At 44.2% G+C, this 14,104-nt stretch overlaps 1 pseudogene; it reads left to right on the plus strand.

The window, feature by feature from the left end:
* Positions 1–5,918: 5,918 nt before the first annotated feature.
* Positions 5,919–6,037, plus strand: LOC140482537 (5S ribosomal RNA; annotated as a pseudogene).
* The last annotated feature ends 8,067 nt before the right edge of the window (positions 6,038–14,104 follow it).

Genomic DNA, 14,104 nt, shown 5'->3' on the forward strand with positions numbered 1-14,104 from the left:
TACTGGTAGCTCCATTAAGAATAGATCTGAAATACTCAAAGTTTATTTACTATTTACTGATTTCTACCTTTTCTGCGTGACTCACAAGCGAAAATTCCTTCTCCTCGTGGTGAGGGCTGACCAAACTCCACTGTGAATCATTTGTAACCACTTTCTGACATTTCTACAGAGGTCAGTAACATCATCTGGAGGATTAGAAGGAACAGCACTCGAACTTGCCAAAGTGTGGCATTAGACCAGGAGATGTAGGGGCGAAGGAAGCCATTTGGCCCATCAAGTCTACTCCACCATTCAAAGACATCATGGCTGATCTGATAATCCTCAACTCCACTTTCCTGCCTTTTCCCCATAATCCTTAATTCCCTGCCCAGTGAAGCAGTTGAGGCTACCTCATTGAATGTTTTTAAGGTAAAGACAGATTTTTGAACAGTAAAGCTATTAAGGGTTATGAGGAGTGGGTGGGTAAGTGGAGTTGAGTCCACAAGATCAGCTATGTTCTTATTGAATGGAGGAGCAGGCTCGATGGGCCAGATGGCCTACTCCTGCTCCTGGTTCTCATTCTTATGTTCTTACTGGTAAAAAATCTATCTCTTGAATATCTTTAATGACTCAGCCTCGACAGCCCTCTGTGATAAAGAATTCCACACATTCACCATTCCCAGCAGAAAAATTCTTCCCCATTTCTGTCAGGGTGGTAGGTACCTGGAACGCGTTGCCAGCAGAGGTAGTAGAGGCAGGCACGGTAGATTCATGTAAGGTGTGTCTGGACAGATGCATGAGTAGGTGGGGAGCAGAGGGATACAGATCCTTAGGAATTGGACAATATGTTTTATACAGTGGATTTAAATCAGCTCAGGCTTGGAGGGCTGAAGGGCCTGTTCCTGGGCTGTAAATTTTCTTTGTTCTTTGTTCTTTGTCGTTAGTGTGTAACCTCATAGAGTCATAGAGATGTACAGTGTGGAAACAGACCCTATGATCCAACTCGTCCATGCCAACCATAAATTAATCTAGTCCCATTTGTCAATACTTTGCCCATATCTCTCTAAACCCTTCCTATTCATATACCCATCCAGATATCTTTTAAGTGTTGTAATTGTACCAGCCTCCACCACTTCCTCTGGCAGCTCATTCCATATACGTACCACCCTCTGTGTGAAAATGTTGTCATAGAGTCATAGAGATGTACCTTTTTAAATCTTTCCCCTCTCACCCTAAACCTGTACCCTCTAGTTCTGGACTCCTCCAACCCAGGGAAAAGACCATGTCTCTTTATCCTATCCATGCCCCTCATGATTTTATAAACCTCTATAAGGTTTATAGAGCCTCCAACGCTTCATGGAAAACAGCCCCAGCCTATTCAGCCTCCCCCTACAGCTCAAACCCTCCAACCCTGGCAACATCCTTTTAAATCTTTTTTGAACCATTTCAAGTTTCACGTCTTTCCTGTAGGAGGGAGGCCAGAGTTGGGCACAGTATTCCAAAAGTGGCCTAACTAGTGTCCTGTATATCTGCAGCATAACCCCCCAAGTCCTATATTGTGAGATGACATCCTCTGGTCTTAGACTCCCCCACAAAAGGAGACAACCTTTTAGCATGAAATCCCCGAAGAATCTAAGAAATTTCATTAATATCTCTTCTCTCTCTAAACTCCAGTGTTGTAATGTGCCTCATCTGTTTGCTTCTTCCTTCAGTCTTCAGCTTGAGAATGACTTACGCCATAACATTTTGGAATTGCAAGTAGCAACATATGGGACCCTTGTCAATGACCTGTCAACTGGTCAATCACCTTAAATAAATTAACGTTGATGATTTACAGTGAAACTGGAATATCAAGGGTAGGCAGTGGACTTATATACAGTGCCCATAATTCTGAGACTCGGCTCTGGAGTGGAAGGGGGCAGCGTGAGAGTTGAATATTAGCATAGCATGGTGGAAGTTATGTTTAATTCATAAAAAAATAATTAAAGGCTGATGTTACTAATGGCAACCATAAAATAATTGCTAAAGCCCATGTGAATTCATTAATATCCTTTTGAGGAGAAGATCTATTGCCCTTACAGCACAATTGGCTGATGGCACTGTGGATGACTCTGAAATAGCCTGCCAAGCCTCTCCAATATGAAGGTTAGCCATGATGTGGAGGTTGTTGGTCTGAGGTGGATAAAGTCAGAAGTCATACGACACCAAGTTATGGTCCAACAGGTTTATTTGAAATCAAAGTTTTCAGAGCGCTGTTCCTTCATCAGATGACCGCTGAACGTGCAACTTTCCAACTCAGGCAACAGTGTAATCAACATTGATAGAATTGTATGGGAAAATGTATATCTAGATGTAGGCGGGCTCTTTGATGAAGGGCTTTTGCCCGAAATGTCGATTTCGCTGCTCGTTGGATGCTGCCTGAACTGCTGTGCTCTTCCAGCACCACTAATCCAGTATTTGGTTTTCAGCATCTGCAGTCATTGTTTTTATATTATGGCATAGTGCCCAGTGTCCCTACCTTGAGGCCAGGAGGCCCAGATTCAAGTCCCATCTACTCCAGAAATATGTCATAATACCTCTGAACAAGTTGATTAGAAACAAGTGTGAATAGGTGTGGTGGGAATGTCACTAGTTTAGTAATCCAGACTTTAGCTCTGGACCTAAATGGGTTCAAATCCCACCAGGGCAGGAAATGGAATTTCAGTTCAATTATTTGAAAAGACCTGGAATTGAAAGCAGGTGCCAGCAATGCTGCTGTAAATCTTATCGGGACCCTTGGTTCAGAAGCTGAGAAAAGACCTGAACTGATAAGATTGACTGCCCTTGACATCAAGGAGCCCGAGCAAATCTAGAGTCAATGGGAATCAGGGGAAAGGTCTCCACTGGTTGGAGTTGCATCTGGCACATAGGAAGGTGGTTGTGGTTGTTGGAGGTCAGTTATCTCAGCTCTGGGACATCTCTGCAGGGGAACCTCAGGGTAGTGTCCTAGGCCCAACCATTTTCAGCTGCTTCATCAATGACCTTCCCTCCATCCCAAGGTCAGACATGCGGATGAACATTGATGATTGCACAATGTTTAGCACCATTTGCAACTCCTCAAATACAGAAGCAGTCCATGACCAAATGCAACAAGATCTGGACAATATCCAAGTTTGGGCTGATAAGTGGCAAGTAAAGTTTATATACGCAAGTGCCAAGCAATGACCATCTCCAATAAGAGGCAGCCTAACCATTGCCCCTTGACATTCAATGGCATTACTATCACTAATTCCCCCACTATCAACATCTTAGGGGATACCATTGACCAGAAACTGAACTGGACCAGTCATATAAACACAGTGGCTACAAAAGCTGGTCAGAGGTGAGGAATACTGTGGTGAGTAACTCACCTCCTGACTCCCCAGCGCCTGTCCACTATTTGCAAGGTACAAGTCAGAAGTGTGATGGAATATTCCCCACTTACTTGGATGTATGCAGCTCCAACAACACTCAAGAAGCTTGACACCATCCAGGGTAAGGCTTAATTTGGGACCCCTTAGGTCCCACAGAAAATAGAAGAAGCAGTGGATCATTTGACCCATTGACCTTACTAAGCCATTCGACATGACCTTAGTTGATCCTCTATCAGTGCTATATTCTTGCTGTCTTCCCAGACACTTTGATACTTTTATTTTCCAGAAATCCATTGATTTCCATCTAACACCTAAACTCATTCCTTCCACCATCTATACACAGTGGCAGCAATGTGTACTATCTACAGGATGCAGGGTAGCAACTCACCAAGACTCCTTAGATAGCACCTTCCAATGCCATAAACTCTACCATCAAGAAGGACAAGGGCTGCAGATACATGTGAATACCACAACCTGCACTTCTCCTCCAACACTTACATCGTTCTGACTTGGAAATATATTTCTTCAGTGTCGTTGGATCAAAATCCTAGAAACCCTTTCCCAATGTCACTGTGGGTGTATGTAAACCTCATGCACAGCAGTGATTCAAGAAGGCAGCTCTCACTCACATTCTCATGGACATTTAAGAATGGGAAATAAATATCAGTCTCGCCAGTGATGCCCACATCCTGTGACTGATTAACGACTATAATCAATTGTCATCAAAATCAATTTAACATCCCTTAGACAAGGAAATCTGCCATCCTTACCTGGTCTGGCCTACGTGTGATTCTAGACCCACAGTAAAGAGGTTGACTCTTAGTCCTTCTCGGAAATGGCCAAGAAAGTGGCTTAGAGCAAGGGTATTTAGATATGGGCAACAAATCCTGGTCTTTGCTGGCAAGGACCACATCCTGTGAATAAATAATAAGAGAGTTCAAGATAGATAAAAGTCCAGAGGAACAATTGCAGTCCTGTATGAAAGACAAACTGTGATGGAGAGAACAAAATATTGGAGGCTACAGATGAAAGCCACCTCCAGGCTATATCAAACTCTCTGCCAGAACTGATAAGAAATTCAATCAAAATGAATAGCGCCTTTTCTTCGCATTGAAACATACCCCCACATTCGACTGGACTTTTGCCCTGTGGTTGCTATGTTTATACAACTTGCTTTGACAACCTACAGTATCACCAGATTGTCAAGTAATTACAGTTCTATAGAAGCTTATGGTGTAATTTAGAGACCTTATCAGCTTGTTTGCTTTTAATTGCTGGTGTTCATTACCTTTCCAACCGTAGTGTATAATGAAGATTAGACTATAATGAAGATGATAGATGATTATATTCCTGAGCATTTTAACCAGAGAAGGAAAGCCCAATAAGTCGAAACAAATATCCTCTCGATGGTAATTAGTTCCATAAACTTATCGGAAAGTCTTGCATAGGGGTTGATAATTTTATGGCTTTTAGAATAGCAACCAGCTTTTAAACTATCACAAGAGAGTTGGAAGAAGAAAGAGTATTGTAAATCTGATAAATTATATAAGGAAAGAACTCAAACTCAGTTCGCATCTTTGTGACCTCAAAGTGGATTGTAGCCAGTGAAGTACTTTTGATTCTATTCTCATGTTTTTTTTCTTCTTTCATGGTACATTTATTGCTCATCCCTAATTGTCCAGGGGGGAATTAAGAGTCAACCACATTGTTGTGGGTCAGGAGTTACATGTAGGCCAGACCAGGTAAGGATTTTAGTGAACAAGTAAATAATCAATGATAAACAAATATCCAGTGGAGTACAAGGGTATGTTTTGATGGAATGAAAAGGCACTATTCATTTTGAATAAACTCTGGCAGGGAGCTTTATATAGGTCAGAGGTGGCTTTCAGCTGTAGCCTCCAATATTGGTCAGTCCTTTGATTATGGGAGTTGGAATGTCATGTTGATGTTGTACAGGTCATTGATGAAGTCTTTTCTGGAGTACTGTGTGTAGTTGTGATGGCTCAGTTATAGGAAGGATATCATTAAGCTGGAGAGAATTCTGAAGAGATTTACCAGGACGTTGCCAGGTATGGAAGGTTTGAGTTATAAAAAAAGGCTTGGCAGGCTGAGATTTTTTTCACTGGAATGTTGGAAGGTTGAGAGGTGACCCTGTAGAAATTTATAAAATCATGAGAGGTACAGATAGGGTTAATGGTAGATGTCATTTCCCTAGGATAGTGGATTTTAAGGCTAGAGGGCACATTTTTAAGGTGAGAGGAGAGAGATTTAAAAAAGACATAAGGGGCAAATATTTTACACAGAGGGTGGTTCGTGTGTGGAATGAACTTCCTGAGGAAGTAGTGATTATGGGTACAATTACAATGTTTAAAAGGCACTGAGAGAAGTATATGAATAGGAAATGTTTGGAGGGATATGAGCCAGGAGTAGGCAGGTGGGGCTGGTAATTTGGGATTATGTTCAGCATGGACTGGTTGGTGTGAATGATCTGTTTCTGTGCTGTATGACTCTATGACTAATTCTCCACCTTCTTCAAACACGATTAACAGATACTACCATAGTAGTCTGCAAACGCCCAACCTTGTCTGATCTTGGAAGCTAAGCAGACTCAGGCCTGGTTAGTACTTGGATGGGAGACCACCTGGGAATATCAGGTGCAGTAGGCTTTGAGGGTGGCACAGTGGTTAACGCAGCTGCCTCACAGCACCAGGGTCCCAGGTTTGATTCCAGCCTTGGGTGACTGTCTGTGTGGAATTTGCACATTCTCCCTGTGTCTGTGTGGGTTTTCTCCAGATGTTTTGGTTTCCTCCCACAGTCCAAAGATGTGCAGGTCAGGTGAATTGGCCATGCTAAATTGCCCCTAGTGTTAGGTGCATTAGTCAGAGGGAAATGAGTCTGGGTGGATTGCTCTTCAGAGATCAGTATGGACTGGTTGGGCCGAAGAGCCTGTTTCCATCACTGTAGGAAATCTAATCTATTATGGAAATTGAGTTCAAAATCTTTGTCTTGTCCAGTAGTGGAATTTGAACCCATGCCCTCCAGGTTATAGCAAGGGCTACAGTTTCAACAATATACCATGATAGCATCGTGGGAAACATGGTGAAAGGGGGAAAAGGGACAGTATAAGTTCTCGGGCAATCACAAGTACATACCTACATTTAGATGAACCTACAATTAGAAGATGTGAGCATGTCAAGATTTTAGATTCCCTACAGTGTGGAAACAATCCCTTCGGCCCAACAAGTCCACACCAACCCTCTGAAGAGTAACCCACCTAGACTTCCCTCTGACTAATGCACCTAACACTATGAGCAATCTATCATGGCCAATCCACCCTAACCTGCACATCCTTGGACTGTGGGAGGAAACCGGAGAACCCGAAGGAAACCCACGCAGACACAGGGAGAACGTGCAAACTCCACACAGACAGTCACCCAAGGCTGAAATCAAACCTGGGACCGTGGTGCTGTGAGGCAGCAGTGCTAACCACTGAGTCAACGTGCCACCCATATATGATTGAATAATATGTGATGTGTATTAGTTTGAATATGATTGGGTAATATAGACATAAGTGAGTATAGGAGTTGGGATGTCATCTTGTGGCTGTACAGGACATTGGTTAGGTCACTTTTGGAATACTGCATACAATTCTGATCTTTCTGCTATAAGAAGGATGTTGTGAAACTTGAAAATGTTCAGAAGAGATTTGCAAGGATGTTGTTGGGGATAAACGGTTTGAGCTATATAGAGAGATGCAGAGTCGGCTGGGGCTAGTTTCCTTGAGGCATTGGTGACTGAGAGGTGACAATATAGAAGTTTATAAAATCATGAGGGGCACGGATAGGGTGAATAGGCAAGGTCTTTTCCCTGGGATGTGGGAGTCCAAAACTAGAGGGCATGGGTTTAAGGGAACAGGGGCAAGATTTCAAAGGGACCTAAAGGACAACATTTTCACACAGAGGAATGGTACGTGTATGGAATGAGCTGCCAGAGGAAGTGGTGGAGGCTGGTACAATTACAACATTTAAAAGGCATCTGGATGGGTATATGAATCGGAAGAGTTTAGAGGGATATGGGCCAAGTGCTGGCAAATGGGATTAGCTTAATTTAGGATATCTGGCGGCATGGACGGATTGGACTGAAAGGGTCTGTTTCCGTGATGTACGTCTCTATGTTTGAACCTGGAATGTAAACTGTGTGAACTCTGTTGGATAGAGATGTGGGTGAGTATGAGTAACCTTTTGGTTAGGTAAAAACAATGACTGCAGATGCTGGAAACCAGATTCTAGATTAGAGTGGTGCTAAAAAAGCACAGCAGTTCAGACAGCATCCAAGGAGCAGGAAAATTGACATTTCGGGCAAAAGCCCTTCATCAGGAATACAAGCAGAGAGCCTGAAGGGTGGAGAGATAAATGAGAGGAGGGTGGGGGCGGGGATAAAGTAGCATTGAGTACAATAGGTGAATGGGGGAGGGGACGAATATGATAGGTCAGAGAGGAGGGTGGAGTGGATAGGTGGAAAGGAAGATAGGCAGGTAGGACAGGTCATGAGGACAGTGCTGAGCTGGAAGGTTGGAGCTGGGGTGAGGTGGGGGGAGGGGAAATGAGGAAACTGGTGAAGTCCACATTGATGCCATGGAGTTGAAGTGTTCTGAGGTGGAAACCGTTATCTTTAGAAATAGTTGATTGATACCTTGTTCTCGGTAAAAATAATAAAATCCATAGTGTATTACAGTAGACTTTGAGCTGTGCACCATCTTTGATAAGTACATCGCCCATGCATGCATGAAAGAAACTTGTAAACAAAGGAAATCTTATCTGGCTAAAGAGAGATTAAAGGGTTAAATCACCCTTTCACATGGCATTCTAATAAAGGACCTCATGCAAATAGGACTATGATATTGACCAGATTGCAGTTACAGCCATTGGATTTGCACCACAAGAACTCTTGATATTTGAGTTCCTCTGCTCCCTACTCATACCTACTGCTGGGACACAACAGGACCTATGCTGAGAGTTGTAAAGGAATCCAAAGAGTGGTTCAATGGAGCAGAGAAAGTTAGATTTGAGGAAGCAAATCTTGGAAATAAGACTATACTGGTTCATAAATATTCCAAAAAGATAAATTACTGCAGAGGTTGGAAATCTGAAATCAACGGTTGAGTGAATGTTAATTCAGCCGACTATCGGCATTGCCTTGTGAGGAAATGTTGAGCAGATTGGGCCTGTACTGCAGTATAGAAGATTGAAAGGCCATTGATGACACATGTGATGGAAATGAGGGTGGATGCTGAGGGGATGTTTCCCTCCAAAAGAGGCATCTAGAATTGAGGGGTTTCAAAATATGGGATCCCTAATTACGAGAGATTTCTTTTCTCAGAAATTTGTTAATCATTGGAATTCTCTGTCCCAGAGAGAAGCGGAGGCTACATCATTTGATAGAGTCAACACAGACAGATTTTTCATCTACAATGGAATCAAGAGTTATGGGGGGGTCAGAAAAAAAAGATGGAGTCATAGCCACAATCAGAGGGAGATGGTGGTTTAGTGGTAATAATACTGGACTAGTAATCCAGAGGCTCAGGTTAATGATCGAGGGACATGTCCTCAAAACCCATTGTGGCAGCTCTCCATTAATAAAAATCTGGAATTGAAAGAGGCTCGAGAAATGAAAACATCAATTACTGCAGAAACCCATCTGGGTCGCTGATGTCCTTCAGAGAAACAAATCTGCCATCCTTACCTGGTCTGGCCTACCTGTGACTCCAGACCCACTGCAATGTGGCTGACTCTTAATGGCCCTCTGAAATGGATCCCAAGCCAATCAGTTCAAGGGGAATTAGGGATGGGTAACAATGAGCCTACAATCCATGAAAGGGAAAAACAAACCAGCCAAGATTACCTTGAATAGCAGAGCAGGCTTGAGATGTTCATGCTTATTCGTGCGACTATATAAAAAAATCCCGTAAATTTGACAACGCCTGTAGAGAAAGAAACAGAGTTAACACTTCAGGTTGGTGACTTGTCAGAGCTAACAAAGATCAGATATATAACAGATTGAGAACAAATGCACTGGGAAAGGGTAAAGGAAAAAGAACAGATGGGAAAATCTATATAGCTTCAAAGGAAGGAGAGATTAAATGGTAAAAGGGATGGTGGTACAAGAATGGTAATGGAAACAACAAAGAAACAACAACAAAGAGGAGATGCAAATGGCAATAGCAGAATTATTGCCAATAGTTACTGTCTAGAGAGCATGATGGGATGGGCTACACCTTGGAATTGGTGAGTCAGAAAGGCTGGACCATCTCGGACACCTCCCTCCCCTTCCTGGACTTCTTCATCTCCATTTCTAGCAACTCAACACGGACATCTACTTCAAACCTGTACTACACCTCCTCCCACCACCATCACACCAACCTCCCCCCCCCCCCCCCACCCCCCAACCCACCAGTGAAAACGCTATCCTTTACTCCCAATTCATCCACATCTGCCTGCTCCCAGGAGGAGCTTCCACTTCTAGACACCCCAGATGGCTTCCTATTTCAAGGACCGCAATTTCCCCTCTCATGTGGTCAACAATGCCCTCCAGCACATCTCCTCCACTTCCCTCACCTCCGCCCTTGAACACCTCCACCCTTCCAGCCGGAACAAGGATGGAACCCACCCAGTCCTCGCTTTCCACCCCACCAACATCTGCATACAATGCATCATCCTCCACTATTTCTGTCAGACTCCACCACCAGAGATATATTTCCCTCTCCACCCCATCAGCATTCCGCAGAGACCTTTCCCTTCATGACTCCTTTGTTAGGTCCACCGGCCCTACCCTCCATTCCCAGCACCTTCTCTTACTGCCACAAGAGGTGTAAAACCTGCGGCCTCATCTCCCCCCTCACCTCCATCCAAGCCTCCAAAGAATTATTCCACATCGGTAGGGATTTTCCTGCACATCCAAACACTTCATCTACTGTATCTGTTGCTCTCAATGTGGTCTCCTCTACATTGGGGAGACAGGATGCCAATGCGTGGAATGTTTCAGAGAACATCTCTGGGATACGTGCACCAAACAACCCCACCACCCTGTAGCTGACCACTTCAACTCCCCCTCCCACTCTGCCAAAGACATGCAAGTCCTGGGCATCCTACACCGCCAAATCCTATCCACCCAACTCTTGGAGGTAGAACACCAGGGCTGGCCTTTTCATGGACTCTGTTCCACTTACCCACCCACACACCATAACCCTTAATTCCTTTACCTCCACCTTGGGACCTCCCAACCACATGACATCAACATCAACTTCACTAGTTTCCTCATCTCACCTCAGCGCACCTCATCCCAGATCCAACCCTACAACTCAGCATCGCCATCTTGAACTGTCCTACCTGTCCATTTTCCTTCTCACCTATCTGCTCCACCCTCCTCTCCAATCTATCACCCCTCCCACCTGTGTCTATCTATTGTATTCCCAGCTACCTTCCCCCCAGCCCCAGCCTCACCCCCTTTTTTTCTCTCTCACCCTCTTTATCCCCCAACATTCCCAATGAAGAGCCTATGCACAAAATGTCGATTCTCCTGCTCCTCGGATACTCCGGACCTGCTGTGCTTTTCCAGCGCCACACTTTTCGACTCTGTCTCTCCAGCATCTGCAGTCCTCACCTTATCCGAGTCAGAAAGGCTGTCAGAAGGCAATTTGGAAAATGACATGTATTCTCTGAAACTTCTCCTGAGCTTCCTTGGAAGAGTGTCAGAGCCAGAGAATGGGGTGGCGGAGATTTAAAACAGCAGGCAACCAGGAGCTCAGTCTCTGGTCTCCCGCAGTGGGTAAGAGACCACTTTGCGGACAAGGAATATACTTTACACATTTTAACATAAAAATAAAAGAACTAGGAGCAGGAGTAGGCCATCTGGCCCTTCGAGTCTGCTCCGCCATTCAATAAGATCATGGCTGGTCTTTTCATGGACTCTGCTCCACTTACCTGCCCGCACTTACCCTTAATTCCTTTACTGTTCAAAAATCTATCTATCATTGCCTTAAAAATCACTGGGCAGGGAATTGCACAGAATCACAACTCTTTGGGTGCAGAAGCTCCTCCTCAACTCAGTCCTAAACCTGCTCCCCCTAATTTTGAAACTATGCCCCCAGTGGAAACAACCTCCTGCTTCTATCTGATCTGTTCCCTTCATAATTTTATATGTTTCTATAAGATCCCCCCTCATTCTTCTAAATTCCAATGAGTACAGTCTCAGTCTGCTCCTGCCTATGGCAGGGTAGTGGTTAGAACAATTTATTTCCAAACTAGCATTTTGGAACAGATCACACAAGTCATTGATGCTGAATCAATTACACCTGACAAAAAGACGTGGAAGGGCATATTCAAATGGGAATAGTCAGCACTGATGTGAAGTTGTCATCTATTGCAGAGAGTGGGGTCAGACAGCCATTATCTGCACTACAACTGCAATGACGATCTGATTTCTGTGAATAAACTTGCCCTCCAATCAGTTGCAAGGTCAACAGAATCCAAATTCGACTGAACTCTGATGGGTTGCGATGTAGCTGAATTTGGAAGCCCACACGCATTAAACTAATAACACAGAGTATGTTTGCAATGCTGCAATATTGATTGTCATTGTACACCACACCTTGTGGGCTGCAATTAGCTGAATTACAAAATGCCAAATGATAACAGCAATGAGCAAATTCCTCTGGCTCAGAATATCCAAACCTTAATGCCTCATAATAAATGACTCCATCATCAGAAACATGGATTCCATTAAACCACATTTGTCATACTTGTCATCAGAAATGCCAATAACATTTAAACTATTATAATTAATGCAGAGTTAATCAAATGAATAAAATCTTCCAAGAATCGACAGAATATCAGAGGGCATTGTTTATCACTGCTCCCCTCCCACAATTCAACACTTTAAACATTCTCTCCCTCCACCACTAACACTCAGCGGCAGCAGTGTATACTATCAAAGAGATACCCAGCAGCATCTCTTTCAAGAGATATGCCCGAGTCTGTGACCTCTGGTCCCTTGATATCCTCTAGTCAACCTGTTCAGAGATGTTGTTGCACACTTCTGGAAGTGGTGGGACTTGTAATCTGGCATCCTGGCCCAGAGGTAAGGACATTACCATGAGAACCAACCTCTGCTACCAAAGTTGATGAGGAGACACAGTCACAGGGGAAATAGATATGCCTTACAGTTTCCCCTCCATCCCACTCATCACCCTGAGTTGGTGTTCCTTCAGCAACTCTCCTTCCCCAATCGCACTGTGGATGTCCCCTACATTGAGTGATGCAACTCATAAAGGCAGCTCACCCCCATCTTAGATTACTTACTTCGGCCCAACAAGTCCACACCGACCCGCAACCCACCCAGACCCATTCCCCTACATTTACCCCTTCACCTAACACTAGGTGCAATTTAGCATGGCCAATTCACCTGACCTGCATGTTTTTGGACTGTGAGAGAAAGCCAGAGCACCCGGAGCAAACCCACGCAGACACAGGGAGAGTGTGCAAACTCCACACAGACAGTCGCCTGAGGCGGGAACTGAACCCAGGTCTCTGATGCTGTGAGGCATCAGTGCTAACCACTGTGCCACCCACCTTCTTAAGGGGGAATTAGGAACAGTCAGTAAATGCAGATTCTTTTGGCAAATTCTGATGACAAATTGGAAGAGAAAACTAAAGGATCTGAAAATTGAACCCAACACCAACAATTGGTGTCTATTGTACATATTTAACTTAGAACAACTTTAATTAGGCAACTCATGGAATATTGTGTGCAATTCTGGTCTCCCTGCTTTAGGAAGGATGCTGTAAAACTTGAAAGGGTTCAGAAAAGGTTTCCAAAGATGTTGCCAGGGTTGGAAGGTTTGAGCTGTAGGCAGAGGCTGAATAGGCTGGGGCTGTTTTCCCTGGAGTGTCAGAGACACTTATATAGGTTTATAAAAGCATGAGGGGGGCAGCACAGTGACACAGTGGTTAGCACTGCTGCCTCACAGCGCCAGAGACCCGGGTTCAATTCCCACCTCAGGCGACTAACTGTTTGGAGTTTGCACATTCTCCCTATGTCTGCGTGGGTTTTCTCCGGGTGCTCTGGTTTTCTCCCATAGTCCAAAGATGTGCAGCTCAGGTGAATTGGCCATGCTAAATTGCCCGTAGTGTTAGGTGAAGGGGTAAATGTAGGGGTATGGGTGGGTTGCGCTTCGATGGGTCGGTGTGGACTTGTTGGGCTGAAGGGCCTGTTTCCACACTGTAAGTAATCTAATCTAATCTAATAGGGCAAATAGGCATGGTATTTTCCTTGGATTGGGGGAGTCCAGATCTAGAAGGCATAGGTTTGAGAGGAGAAAGATTTAAAAGGGACCTAAAGGGCATTTTTGTCATGCAAGGGTGGTGCGTGTATGGAATGAGCTACCAGAGGAAATGGTGGAGGCTGGTACAATTACAACATTTAAAAGGCATCTGGATGAGTATAGGAAGGGTTTAGTGCTGACAAATATGGGCCAAGTGCTGACAAATATCCCTCTAATCCCTATTTGATTAATTTAGGATATCTGGTCAGCATGGACAAGTTGAACTGAAAGGTCTGTTTCTGTGATGTACATCTCTATCACTCTGTGACTCTAACTGCCCAAGGTACTGCAGCAGGATGGGATTCTGTATGGGAGGAAGGATTAGGGAGGGCAGGGCGCTGGCTGTAAAGGGTAT

The sequence above is a fragment of the Chiloscyllium punctatum genome, chromosome 10 (genome assembly GCF_047496795.1).
Source record: "Chiloscyllium punctatum isolate Juve2018m chromosome 10, sChiPun1.3, whole genome shotgun sequence".
Classification (NCBI taxonomy): domain Eukaryota; kingdom Metazoa; phylum Chordata; class Chondrichthyes; order Orectolobiformes; family Hemiscylliidae; genus Chiloscyllium; species Chiloscyllium punctatum.